A 15,296-nucleotide genomic window follows, 5' to 3' on the forward strand; every position below is an offset into this window, starting at 1 on the left:
ACTCTAACACTCTAGGTCTCAATTCCTCCTTTTGTAAAATAGGACAAATAATAATGCCTATAACACAAGATTTTTATGACGATAAATAAGAACATAAACACATACAAATTTTATTTTATACTAGTATATAGGAAAAAATTATATTCATCATCATCATCATCATTACTTTTTTTTATCATATATTATTATAATTCCAAAGGAAAAAGCCAATACTAATGAATGAATCCTGAGATCAATAGAAGGGTGACTTTCTGAGCAAATGAAACAACTAATCATGGGACAAAGAGTTCAATGAAATAATGAGCTTCCAATGGCATCTCACAGGAATTCCGTAATTAAAAGGAGCTTCTGTATTAAGAAGGAGGTTATACCTGATGATCATTAAAGTCCCTCTTACTTTTCAGAGATAATGTAACGATTACGTTCATGCAGCTCATTAGTGCCAGTAAGTTTGGGGGTGTCGTCGATGTGGTCCCAAACTGTTCCTTCTTTTAGTTAATACGGAGAGAGGGTGACTGGGAGTTTCCAGTTACTATTTCTGCACAGCACTGTCAAGTGAAGTTGTTTCTTGTACCTCACGAACCAGCAGCCCCCTCTCTCTTCTGTTTCTATCATGAAAGCCTTAGGAGGCAAGACCGCCTGTTCTTCCCTTCCAGTGCCCCAAGAAAATGACAAAATGGCATTCTTTCCCACTCTCTGTCAGATGATTTCTATTAACAGCTCTGGAAAAAATGCTGCAAAGATGTGAGTGAAATGATGGCAGGATTTGTTGACAAGAAGGCAAAATGAGGGAATTCAGAAAAAAATCACCCGCATTAGAGACTGAGGGATATCTGGGTTCCATCTGCTTCTCTCTCCCCTGGCCTGGGGTAGTCTCAGAATCATCTCAGGAGATCATCGGTCTCCTTTTAAATGACTCAAATCAATGGAGCTTCTAATAGAGTCTAACAGATCTCACTTATTAGCAGACTTTTTTTTTTTTTTTTTGATGTTCGGTCTAAAATTTTCCTTTCATTAATTTAAACTATTTCTCTTCATTAGATGATGGCAGTCATTTTGAAACAAAAGAAAACATGAAATTTGAAAAGAGTCACTGTGGAAACTTCTGCTTAAAAAATCTTATTTTTGAAGCAAAACAGCACATAATCACTGTTCCGACATCCTCTGGAGGAGTGAGTTTTCCCAAACAGGAAGGAAAACCCAAGAGCCCACCCTTGCCCTGATGTGCACATTCCTACCCATGAAGCTGTGATTAGAAGGATCCAAAAAAGGTTACTTGCCCACTGCATTAGGCCAGTGTGCCTGACATCATCTGCTAAGACTCTAGACGTCACTTCAGAAATATTCCTAGGATATTTCTGAAAGTTGTTATATGAACTGTGAGAGGAAAATGGAAAAAAAAATCACTCTGAGAGGAATGGTCAATATAATGTGAGATGAACAAGGGCTTTGGGGTCAATGACTTGTGGGTCCTGGCTGTGCCACTAGCATTGTCTTAGATCATTTACTCATCTCTCAAAACCTCAATCTTTGTCCTATAAAATGGTCACAGTAATTCACATTTCACAGAATAGTTCCAAGGAAATTTTTATGAAGCTCCACACGTGGTGTAAGGCAGAAAAGTCTGACACTCAATAAATATTATAAATAATCATTCTCTCTTTGATGTAAATAAGATTATTAAAGATATAGGTGTGAGATTTGGGAAAGATTTATTGAAAATGTTTCAAGATGACTGAAAACAGACAATAACAAACAAAATGCAATTGTTTGTGAATTTGCATGAAACTGAGGGAAGGGAGCTCATTTAAGAGCAAAGTGATTTGGGGGTAAGTGCGTCCCAGAAAGTCTCCATCCTGGTATTCAGTGACAAGAGGATAAAGAAGGTGGCTTCCAGGCAAGGAAACACCTGGAGCAATGAGCAAATGATCGGATTTAAACAATGATGAGTACTGGAGAATGAGAAAACAGAAAGTTGGAATAGGTGGGAGAGTGTCAGGATAGGGAGAATGTAAGAGGCTAGGTAGGCATCATCCTAAATTGAGTTATCCCCTTTGAAAATGCTCATAACTTCTATAATTAAGCTGCTGGTGTATATCCCAAAGAATATCACAAGCATATTACTCTGTGTCATGGGCACAGTAAGGCAGTACGCATGATATAAAAACTCCTTACTTGCAATCAGGAAATCTGAGTTAAGTAAAAATCTGTTTCCTTTAAATGCGATCATCTCTCACAGAACTGCATGCATGAGAAGCTCATAAAACGAAGCTTGCAAAACCCTCTGACATAGTGAACAGTAAGTAAGTGACCATGTTGACTGTAGCAGGTATGTGGGAACAGAGTGTGATGGTGGAAGTGACTGTAGAATCAACCTGCGAAATTTGGGATGTGGTCTCAGCACACAAAGCAGGCTCTTAGTGTATGTTAGTAGAATCTGGAATTCAATAAAATAACAGAGAACAAAGTACCAGAAACACACATTCTATAGGTGTTGCATGGTACTACAGCGGTCACTGAGAATTTTTATTAAATGCTATTTGAATGGAAAGGGTTGTAATTGCCTTTTCCCACCACCCTTCTAGTGCTTGTACTTTCTGATAGTAATCTAGCCACTTCATCGCTGACCTAAACAGAGCTCTCCTTTCCCATCACATTTTCCTTCCCTCCATTCACTAAACAGTTCCTAATCTGTGAAAATGATTGGTTGGGCTTGTTAATTCACCTCATAAGTGTTTTTGTTGAAGATAAGACCCCAAGATCTGCTGTAAAACAAAGACTATCCTTATGTTTTATGTAATAAAACCACTGATCACCAATAGAGAGCAAGCCATGTTTATCTGGAGCCCTGTCTCTAAGGATTTATTCATAGCAATAATACTTACCTATAGGAAAATAGCAGCTTCTCTGCATTGCAGACTCTGGCCAGTAATGCCCTGTGCAAATGAATTTAGAGATTTTCTCAGCTTGTGTTCCTATACTACAAAAGGGAAACAGCCCAAATTGCACCTACTTGGGCCTGAATTATTGACTTCAGCTTTGAAGTGCAAATGAACTGAATGAAAACATACTTAGATTGCAACACAAAACCTATTCCTACTAGCTGATTGATGGTGCATTAACTGTCTTGTAAGGAAAGCCTTGTATTGCTATGGATTTGTAGTCCCTTGGTCCCATTATCCCACAGGTAAAGGCAAACTCTATCCACCATATGAACCAGTCAATAGTGGTCATTTCTTACACTTCTTTACTTTCTCTATTTTTCTAACAATTCGGGTTACTGGGTTGCCCATAAAACAGTTATTTTGTGGTTGACCAGCCCCGCTGCTTCTAAAGCTAGACTTATGGTCTTGAGCTAGGAAAACAAACTGCTATAAACAACTTCTCAGTAGGGTAAAATCATCAGTATTTATTGTGAATGCAAACTCCTTTGGAAACTTCTAATCACCATAATCCGTCTATATAAAAATAATCCCTGACTAAATGAATATGTCTGGAAGGAAAAATGAACAGAGCATTTAAACGACCACACAAAATGCCATGTGCAAATTATTAAAGGGTCTTCAATATTTGCAGCTTCAAAGAAAATGAACCTTTTATAGAGCCTGACCATATATGAATTGACTTTGGAAAATAATGTTAGGACTTTTCGTAACTCCTTCATGAAATCATAGATATTTAAATGAATCAATATATTCTTTGTTCATCACTTCCCATCTGTACCATCTTAAATCATGTATCAGGCATAATTGAGAGGCTCTGCACCAAAATGCCTCCAGGGAATCTCTCGGTTATGTTAGCATAGTAGAATTAGCTTCAGAGGAGGGTTCCTTTCTTTGTCAAAAAGAATAACAGGTAATGTTTAACATCTGCTTATTTTAAGGTACCATAAACATCTCTTTTGTAAGATTACGATTTTTAACGACTCATTAATTCATATTTACTACTCATTCAAGAGGACTTCCTTTTCATATCCTAGAAATAATGCTTAGAGCTTTCAGGAAAGAGAAAAAGACACCAAATTAAAATGGGGGACAAATAAGGCTACGTCTTGTTTTTCCCTTTTATAGGCTCCTGGACAGTTATTTAAGACTCAACGAAAATTTTACTACTGAAAATCTACCTTTTTTTTACATGCAGATTCTTTCTCCAGAAACGACAACGGCCCCAGGAAGTGTTTGGATATAGACTCTAACATTGTGTTCCCCACTAATAAAACAAAGGAGAAGGTCTAGAAGGAATGAAATGTAGAGACGATCTTCCAAATTTATTTCACTTCACTCAATAACTTTAAGCAGTTCTCTCACAGCATAGTCAAGCATATATGAGAGAAGAGCAAGACTCATTGAGTTAAATTCCTATTCCTCACAAAAAAAGGACAGAACAAAGGGGTCTTGCTAGCCAACAAACGAACTAATCAGACTCCAAATAATTAGCAGGTATCAGTTCAGTGGTGCTGAAGTTTGAATTCCTTAATAAAGGGGTAAAATTATCATGTGATGGGAACCAAATGAGAAAGAAGGAAAGAAGATGAATCCATTTGACTATAAAATTGTACCTGAGCCATTTCCCCAGATTAGATAGACCTAAAATCCCACTTTTTGCAGCTTCAAATGGTTTCAGAAAAGTTTTTATTATTATCATTGTTCAATTTCATGCGTCTCTGCACTTGAACTTCCAGCCAGGAGCAGGAGTCGAACTGCCAGAAACGCTGTGAAGAAACAGTGTTTTTCGTGGCATTTTTAGCCAACATTTTCAGGCCCAGAAGATTTGAAGACACATCTAAACTTTTGAGTGCTAATGTGATTTGAACCTCTGAATCTTCTGAGATTTTTTTTTTTTCTTTCTCAATCAGAACTAAATTATGAGCTAAGAAAGCAGAAGAATGGAATACAATTTCAGAAGTTATTTTCTATACAGGATGAAATATCTGCAGGCTCGAGATTTCTGGTATGTTACTTCTCTACTCCGAACATTAAGTGTAATAGCTACAAAACTAATTATGATGCATATTATCAAAAGTGACCAGTGTTTCTCGTGAATAGCCTCTTTGTGACATTTCTATCTCTATCTGAATGAGTATTCAGTTTAAGAAAAAAACAGATATGCTTAATGATTATCATAGAACAGCTGTGTTCTATGCAGACCATATTACATTATCATTTAATTTATCTGGTATTATAAAGGTACAGGTATTTCAGATAACCAGAATCTAGCTTCACAAGTCTAAAGTAAGCTTATTTCTATATGTGTGATGGAAATCTTTCTAAGCTGTCTGATCACAGCAAACGCTAAACATCATTTAACCACTGCTTGATAAATCAGTTACCAATATGATTATTTTTGTGCTATCTGGAAATATATACTTTATCTCTAGTCTGATTTTTTGGTATGACATTTTATTGTTACTAACTATAATTTCTTGCAAATGTCTGCCTGATTTAAACAAAACCTCTATCTCTCCTCTAATTTGAAACTTAAAATATCCTCTGCTATGAATAAGCAGATAATCAAGTGCAGTATGTTAATCAAAGCTGTTACATGTTGAAAGGAGAGCCCAAGTACCTGACGTTTATGGTGGGGTTTTTATGACAATTAATTTGTGTTGTCAGAGGGTTTCTTTTTTCTCTTTATTTTCAGAAATGGGTTTATGTTCCCATGAGACAGAATTATTACAACAATAATCTCTGTACACATGTATTTACCATTCATCAGTGATGGGCATCTTAGTTAGGAGGCTGGTAATACAAAAAGGAACATGCCTATGCTTTAGACAAAGGAAATGAGTCCATGTTCACAAAGACAAAGAAGACAGCTCTCTGCAGAATGTGACTGGAGGGATGCGGGCACAATACCTGCCCAGGGTTTCTTGTCTATCTTTTGGCCATAATAACCTGTTTGTTAGGTTTAATGTTAGGCCTTCTCAACATAGAGTGAAGAATTCTCTTTAAATGGTTAAAATCATCATAAAAAGATTGCAATTTCTGGAGTCAGCCTGAGTTCAAATACTGGCTCAAACACTTCCAAGTTGTTGTTGTTGTTGTTGTTGTTGTTACTGTTGTTTATCATATGCAACCAATTTAATCCCTATCATTAGCATTGCTTGAGGATGAAATAAATTAATCTGTACATTAATAACAGTATACCCTATATGCACTCATAGTACTGTATGTCAGGCATTGTTCTAAGTACTTTGTGTTTTGAGAAACTGAATACTGTAATGACCCTATAGGGCTGGTATTACTGGCACCTACATTTCACAGCTAGGTGAATTGAGGCACAGAAGTTAAATAACTTGTCTGATGTCATGTGGCTAGCAAATGGAGTAGTCAAGATATGAACACAAGAGCTATGATTCTGGAACTTATGCTCTTAATCATCCGCCCATACTATAATTAGAATAATGCTCAGTAATTTTTTAATTGATTAATGTTATGTTATCCACAGAGGAAAAGAAGTCTTGCTCTGTCATATTACCTTTACCTTCTCCTGTGACCTGCCAGAAGTTTTTGTCATGCTGGTTAACTACCTCCTTGAGGAGCCTAAGACTCTAGTCAAAGGAGATTGAACTCCATCGCATAAAGATAACAGTGGTACCATTGGATAACATGTTGTGAGGAGCAGGAGAGAGATAAGTTGAAAGTGGGAAAAAGGAAATTAGTAGATTTACAGTTTAAAGACAGTGTATGAAGGGGAGGCAGGGGCTTGCTGGAGCAACTTTTGGACAGGGAAGTGAAAAGAGTAGACTGTTTGGGAATAAGATTGAGAGGGAATAAGAGATTTGCAAGAAATTTAAAGTTCCCCATTCGTCATGTTTGTCTTACCATAATCTTGATTCATTGTAGGTTAACCTTTACAACCCTTGACCCCCACCTGTGTCATGGCACAAGAAATGACCAACAAACTTAAAGCTCTATGGTCACCTAATTCTATCTGCCAATGATATTTCTTAATATAAGCAATGTCTGGTCGGTGTTTTGAAAAAAAATTATTGGGCTAATTAAATTAATTAATGATTACACTACATGTTTACATTAAATTAAAACTTATTTTTTGAGGAATAAGGTTAGGTATAATAAAGCACTTAAACACCATATTTTAAGTTTATATATATGAGATATACACACATACACAAATTCACCCAACTTACAGTATGCAATTGTTATAAGCAAAAATAAATAATTCATAAGAATATGTTTTTGGAAATGTAAATAATGTTACAGAATTGACATTACCACAGTGAGAGTCTTCTCTTTTGTGTTCTGGAAAATAGATACTTCTCTGTATGTGGAGAGTGATTCCATGTGAGCTTTAAAGGAAGCACTTTACTATCTGAAACTAACATCCAGAACTTCACCTAACTTCATGGACATAAATCATGCTGTCGTCACTCTAAGGAATAAAAATTGCATTTTGTAAATGCAGTGAAACATGCTCCTTCCTTCTTCATCATCATCTTGATCAAATAACTGTGAAAAACATGACAGTATAATCATGGTCACATGATTGAGCTATCAAGAAGCAAGACTTACATATTTTTTTTTAGTTCTGCACCTTACTTTTTTCCTCAAATCTTATTCATTTCATGATAGGTTTTCAATTTACAGTAGACAAAAGTGAATGAACATGAAAAGAGGCCCACATGAGAAGAATTTCTATGTCTAACTTCTGGGATACCTTGTGTCTTAAACAAATGGAAAACTTGTTTACTTTCAGTTAAAACATATTTTTAAGTATTTTTTAAATATCAAATTCACAGGAAAAGGGTCAAGAAAGCAGTTGTTAAAAAGGTATGGAAACTTAAATTTTGTTTATGGAAAAGTTCTTTGCAACTTTGAGATGTGCTATAGATCTTCCTTTGTCTTGAATACGTTTTAAAAGGCTCATTGGAGGGCATCCATTTTGATTTTGTGGCCCTTAAAACAAACATCAAAAGTGGGAAATATGGCAGTTAAATTGGAAAGTACACTGAGCAGAATGTAGAGGCTACTGGCTTCTAGATTTGGATTTGCTACAAATAAACGTACTTAGCACGTGAATTCAGCTTACTCATGCACGTGAATTCGGCTTACTCATGTATCAGGTTGATAAGCATGCTCTTTCTGACTGTAATAGCCAACGTGAGCACGGGCTCAATTAACATATACAGATCCATTTTATAATATATTAGGCATGATAAAAACAGTAATCTTTCATTGTTATTATCTTTAACTCCTAGAAACCAGCACAGCTACTGGCATACAAAAATTGCCAATAAGTATGTGTTTAACTGAATGGAATAAAACTATGTAGATAACAAAAAGTCAAACAATTAAGAAATCAGTTCATTCACTTAAACTAGTGGGGTAAAATGACAGTTTAAATTATGAAGTATGATTATCAGAATGTTTTTAAGGAAGCGCGTTTCTGACACATTCAGTAATAGATTTAACATAATATTACCAAGTATAGATTCCAGAAAAACCATCTAAAGAATAATGTTTCATAATTAATAAATTAAACCAATAAAACAAAAATTAGTGAGTCTAAAGCATCTGAAATTACTCTCTAAAGTTTTTCAGAAATTTCAATGAGTACCTAATTAGACTCTGAATACAGTGAGCAAGTACTTTTTAACAAATGCTTTAGCTGCCCCATTCCTGAGTCTGAATATTACTAAGTTAATTCCAAAATAATGGAATTATCGGTGAGGGAGATATTTAGTAGACTTCATAAAGTTCTGCTTGATTGGTATTTTCATCAGAATCATGGTGCCTTCCAGCAAGAAAAAGATACTAGAGAAAATCAGTGCATCAAGTTCCTTTTGCAGATGATGTGGTAGAGGGTAAAAGTCAACACACTTCCTGACCTCCTCTTCCTTCTTTATGCTCTCATCAAATGTTTATCCTGCAGAAGAACATTTTACTTCTCATTTGAGTCTCCATAGACACACATCTACGATCTATCTGTGGATCAAACTAGATCAGCAAATAGCTGTGAAATGGCTATTTACCACCATTGGCCCCATGTAGAATGGCTTTAACTGAAATAAAGTGGGAATAATATATCCATTGATGCTAGTTGAGTCTCTGTCCACAATGGCTATAGAAGCATAATTTTGTTCATGTAAACCAAGTGTTAATATAAAATTACCTCCCTTAAAAATATATGATTGCACGTAGTAGAAGACTTTTATGTGTCTTTATTTACTGTATTTTACAGTGTTTAGGCATTGTTTTTATTTTACTTGGTTTGATCTGGCAGCTTCAGCATTCTTAGGGTTGGTATATATTAGCTCCAGTTGAACATGTACTGGAGACCTGAGAACCAAGTCTGTAAGGCAAGTGAAAGGCAGCTCCAATGCTTGTGTGTGTGTGTGTGTGTGTGTGTGTGTGTGTGTAAAAGTGTATAAAACAGCCTCAAAGGTAAAAATATTGCAGGAAGTACAGAAGACCAGCTTGACTTTGGTTTTCGAGGGCTTCTTAAACCAAAAAAAAGCATACTACTATAACCCTGATGCCTTCTGTAAAAACTACTCAGTCTAGAAAGAACTGATTTTTGAAGAATATGTGATTGTGAACAGTCTTAGAAATATTATTTACTTGATCAAAAATATACAATATAATTAAATGTCTTTCTGACCTTGAAATTTGATAATGCTTATATCGCTCTGAAATGAAAGGAGGTGGTGGAAAAGAACTGCAAACCATTGCTTGGGAAACTAAAAAAGCCAACAATATTGAAATTATTCTACTCCTAAATAAGCTTGCCTAATGTTATATTTATGGCTGAATTCATAACTGCACCCTATACAATACAATTGCCTAACTTCAAAGTTCAGATGTTACTGTGTAATGGCAGAATTAATTTCCTTGATTGCTAATCCATCAGGCCTAAGTGTGATGCATGCGGTATCAAACGTGGGTATTTCTGCTATCATTAATTGTGGCATATTGTCACAACCGATAAGGAAATGCAGTAAGAAAAAAAGAAGAGAGACCCTGGTATTGGCAGTTCGGCCTTGTTTTCCCATAAGCCATGGCAGGTACAGCCAGAGCCCTCTAAACAAAGGGAGGGAGACCTTGTGATTCTCAAGAGAAGAGAAGACAGGCATCCAGAAGCATCAATCACTGGGCGAGCCTTGTTCTCCATTTGCAAAGCTGTTGTTTATTGTGAAATAATGATTGATAGGGTCTAAACAAATGCTGGGCAAAATCACCAAAGGTGCAGGCACTTAGGTGTGACATTTGGCCACAGGAAATCTGCAGGGAAGAGGCCAGCTGGCAATGAGGACATTCTGAGGAAATTAACACGGGTGCATTTTAAAATACGAGCAAATAATGAACTGTGGGTTAAATGACAGCAAGGTAAAATGGCAATTATGGATACTAGGTAGACTATGTGCCAGAGAGGAAAGAAAATGGGAAGAAAAAGGGCAATAAAAACTATTTGGTTGGATTTCATTAAGAAAAGGGCATTTTTAAAGTAGCCACTCTTAATAAAAACGGAACATTCCGCTAGGAGGGCAAAAGATTTGCGAGATAAAGTGCAAATAAAAGGAGTAGTCTTGAAAATTTTTGTTATGAATATAGGCACAACTGGAAACAGAACTAAGAGTGGAATTATTGCTATACATGTTTTTCTCCGTTAAAATTCAATGAAAGGAGGATGAAGGAAGGCATAAGGCTTGTTTGCTAACACAACACCATGGGCTCTTCTCAAAGTAATCCCAGCATCCAGGTACTGAGAAATGTCTGTATGCTGATGACATATAGACAAAAATCCATATGACTGACTTAATTTACTTCTTTGTCAGGGGAGATGAGCACGATGCAGACCAAGACTCAGGTCATAACCTTAACACAAGGTCTACCTTCACACGGGTTAAAGAAGACCTTTCTCCACCGCAAACCCTAGTTTTTTCAAAAAATAACTCTTCAGTTTAGACATTGATGTCTTTTAACAATAGCTACATTTAGCTCAGTTCTTCCTCACCAACCTCATTTCATTTCTCTCTTAAACGTGCATTGCTGTTAAGGATCTTCTTTCTCCCTGCTGTCTTCTGCACGTGGCTTTTCTCTCCTCTGTCGCTTATTCCTGGTCTCCTCTTTATTGGGCCTTGTTCCATGCCTCTCTCAAAAGGTGATGCCAGGTTTTTTTTTAACCTCTCCTGTTCTTGGTTTTATCTTTTTAAAATAAGAATGTATGGAAACTACACAGAAAATTATGAACATTGAATGAGTTAAGCTGTATAAAGCTCAGTGCACAGTTCCTGGCTCAAAAAATAAACTTTTTTCTGTTATCTTATGTATTTCTTAAGATATTACGGTAGTGATGAGTATTAAAGCATAGCGTTAAGGTTATTGGACAGTCCATTATGCTAACATACAATTAATGTTTTTATACAATAAGGGAGGTAGAAGTAGATTCTATTTTATTTCAAATCTCTTTGCTGGCACTGTTGTTGCCAAGCTTTATTTGTTTTTGGCCCTGATCTGGCCAAAATGGCATGTGGATCTCATGTGTATATTTGCTTCTCTGTTCCTTCGGCACGTAAGTACTCAGTTTTTGCTGTGTTGATGGGTGGTTCATGGGTCATCTTAGGAGCCTTCTTAAGCAAGAGTCATAGGACAGAAGCCAGTTTCTCATCTGAATCTGACATGGAAACTTATCCATCAAGTGGTAGTGAAAGTAATCAAATGGGATTTCAGAAGTATGGTGCCTAGTCAGGTCTAATAGAAATTTCCCAAAAATAACAGGAATATTTCTGCTCAACGAATTGCATTTTTGATACCAGTCCCTCAGTTTTTTTTCCCCCCTCTGGCTTTCATTTAGGGGAGAAAAAATGTCCTGCTAGAAAAGAAGAGAAGAGGAAGGTCAGAAACAGGTAGGCTAGCTTCAGAAAATTTTTGCATGAACTTCAACTTCATTTCTGTGTGAACTGGGGGGAAAAAATTACTTAACCTTTTTGAATTACAGTTCAGTACATGGTAAATAAGCACAGGAATGAAATCATATTCCTACTAACATAACGTGTTATTGAGAGGATAAAATAAAACCTTTTTCCTAGAAGATCTTTGAAAATTAAAAAGGAAGGAAAGAAGCACAGTATAAAGCTTTCAGTTGAACATATTAATTAAGCATCTCAACATATCTCTTTGTTTTCCTAACCCAGCTAAATGACTAAAATAAGAAAAAGAAATATGAAGAAGATATAACAGTAACAACAACAACAACAAAACTGCTGAAAGGTTTCATCGAACCCCTATTCTCTATTTTCGATATATCCTTCCTAGATTCTACTTTCCGCTATCCAGTTAGATATGGCTATATTCTTGAGTGCTGGATGCTGGGATGAGGGTGAAAGAGATGAGTATTTATTCCAGGTTAAGTGCTGAAAAATCTTCCCTATTAGTGATAAAGTTACCAACGACCTAATAACTACCTCCAGCAATGACAAAATATGAACAAGAAAGAAAGTGTGCTCACAGTGCATTCATGGCTCAGTCATGAACAATTCTTACAGAACAATGTGCATAATGAGAACAAACTTGACCTTAGAGCCATAATGATATGTTGAGGTAGAAGAGGGAACACAAACATGAAGCATGTAAGAGTGCTGAATCTCCACCTCCAGTCACAGAGAGCCAATCATCACAGCAAAAATTGTGATCAAAATATAGCAGTATAAGCAGGTTATTTGGAAGTATAAGTTAAGAAAAATACACCTAAAGGGGTAGAAATCCGTTGTTCAGGAGGTGGAAATTGGGAACAAAGCAATCCTATCATTTCTCATTATGAACCTTATACTATGATTTGACTTTTAAAAAATTACCATAATACATTAATCATTTTAAAATATCTTTTTAAAGAAGGGCAAAATAAGACACAGAAAAATATTATAGCCTAAAAACATCTAAAGCATTGCAGTTGAGGATAGGCACACTAAAGATCACGTATGGGGCATAACATATATTCTAGCCTTGCCAAAAGTAAAAAGCTAGAAAATTTAAATATTCATACAATTGTCTTAATGCCAAATCACTACTCCCAGATCCTGAACATTAACCCTAGCTCTGTCATAGGTTGAAATCTGATCGCCTCATTTCTTTCTTGACTCTTCATAAAAAATAAAAATAACATTGGAGGAAGGAATAATGCACTATGAATTTTAAAAACTGAACAATGGCTTTGCCCATCAAAACTCAATGAAAATAATCCTGCTGATTGCCCATATCCAATGTCAAAATACTCCCAGGATTTACTCTCAAGAAAGTCTGCTAGGGAGTTTTATTTCACAGTGACTAAGGAGCCTCATGAATTCTGTAAAACTCTTAACCACATCCAATCTTCTCAAGCCCCCTTTCATTTAGTTCATGGATGTTGGCATCAATTGAACAATATTCTGACCTTTTTTAAAGGGCAAATATAATATTACATCAGCTTGGTTTGCTGAACTTTAGACTCCTCTGAATTGGAGAGTATTTGGGAGCTCTTGGGTAGATTTCATATATAATGTCATGGCAGAATTAATGATTCATTTCTTATAGGAATTACAAAGCTTTCCTTTAAAAACAAGTTAAAATATATATTATTTAAACTTGAGTATTCAGACCTATTGTTGAATCAGTAGCCCTCAGGATAAGTGGAACGAGATTGAAAAGAAAACAATGATTGGATCAAGAAAAGTATGCAAGATCAAGGGCATATTGTTCACAATTTTAAAGAAAGAACAGGAGTGGCTCTAGGCAGAAATAGAAAGTGGTTAGCATTTACCAGCAATTTGAAATATATTTTTAGGACTCTTCCCTTGTTTTGTTCTTCCCTCTCTGGCCAAAATCTGTGCCCTGTTCCTGGCACCCCAGACTTTTTCCTAAAGTAGATTTTCCCACAATGAAAGTTATTCTTTAAATATCTCATTCCATAGATCTTTCAGTATTCTAAAGTATAAGCCAACCATTATGATAAACTGATTCATTATCATCACAATCCATATCTCAATCATGTTTTACTGTTCATAGGATATTATCTCCTTCAATCTTCACAATCAACCTGTGAAGGCTGGTGTTAATAATCTGTTCATTTTGAAATTGATGTTGGTAATGCATATACAATTCTAATTACGGTGTCTAAGATATTGTAAGTGCTTAATATTAGATAATAATTTAATTTAATTTTCTCATCTTCCTTGGCACAGTAGAGAGAAAAGAAATGCATATTTAAGAGAGAAAGAATTCTTCCTCTTTGTGTGCAAAGAAAAAAACATGTATCTTAACATATATTAAAGAGGTACCGCCTAGTCAAATCAGATACAAAATAGTTTCAATGGTCATAAATTAATGGGTGTTTATTGACACTGTTGTGCAAGGTGTCGTATGAGGTAAGATGAAGAAGACAAAAATAAGTAATATCACTTCTAGCACCAGTAAGATCATAGTCTAGGCAGAGTCAAGGGATATTAAGAAATGAATTAAATTAAAAATAAAAAGTAACAAAACAAAACAAAACAAAACAAAACAGAAGTAAAAAGAACACCATCCTTTAGTGAATACTTGATTGATAAATGGGTAGAAGATAATGAGTTCAAAAGAAGTACTGTAGATTCAAGCAGTGTGGGAGATGTGCAGAAAGAAGACAAGGGAAGCTTAGCAGAGACTTTCATTTGCTCTACTATTTCACTGGAGGTGGAGAAATGAAACAGGAAAAGGAGCTTATCTATGTGGCACTAGCTCTGCTGCTGGAAAGCACCCCTTCTGCATTGTGTCACCAAAGCCGACTTTCTTTAGACTAGTTCTCCAGCATTTGAATGACACAGCCAGCAGCAGGATTGTTCCAAAAGCTGGAATGTCCCCAGCCCTATTGGCAGCCTCAGAAGGAAGGGTCAGGCAAAGCAGTTGTGGAGGCCTTTCTAGCCAAGAGATGGCAGCTGTTGACTTGTATTTGCGAAAATGTGAGCTTCTGCTTATCTAATAGTAGGTGGAAGGAAAGGAACCCTTGAATCTCTGACTGTAACACCACAGGGCCAAAAGGAGAAGGGATGGGGAGCTTCTCTTGTAGGCTGTTAAGACTAAGACCCAAGGGAAAAATAAAAATATTGCTACAACGGAGGAATAACATCAGACCTTTCTCTTTCGCCAACTAGTGTCTGATGTTGGATAAGTCCCTTCTGGTCTGTTTGCTCATTTATAAAGCAAGGGATTGAGCGAAGTAGTCTTTGGCACCCTTGATTATATTACAGTCTTTTAATAACCTAAAGTACGAGATGGAGCGATACAAGGAGTATTTGGCTACAGGAGTTAAAGAAGATAAAAATATAC

This window comes from Pteropus vampyrus, unplaced genomic scaffold (assembly GCF_000151845.1).
Source record: "Pteropus vampyrus isolate Shadow unplaced genomic scaffold, Pvam_2.0 Scaffold3, whole genome shotgun sequence".
Classification (NCBI taxonomy): Eukaryota; Metazoa; Chordata; class Mammalia; order Chiroptera; family Pteropodidae; genus Pteropus; species Pteropus vampyrus.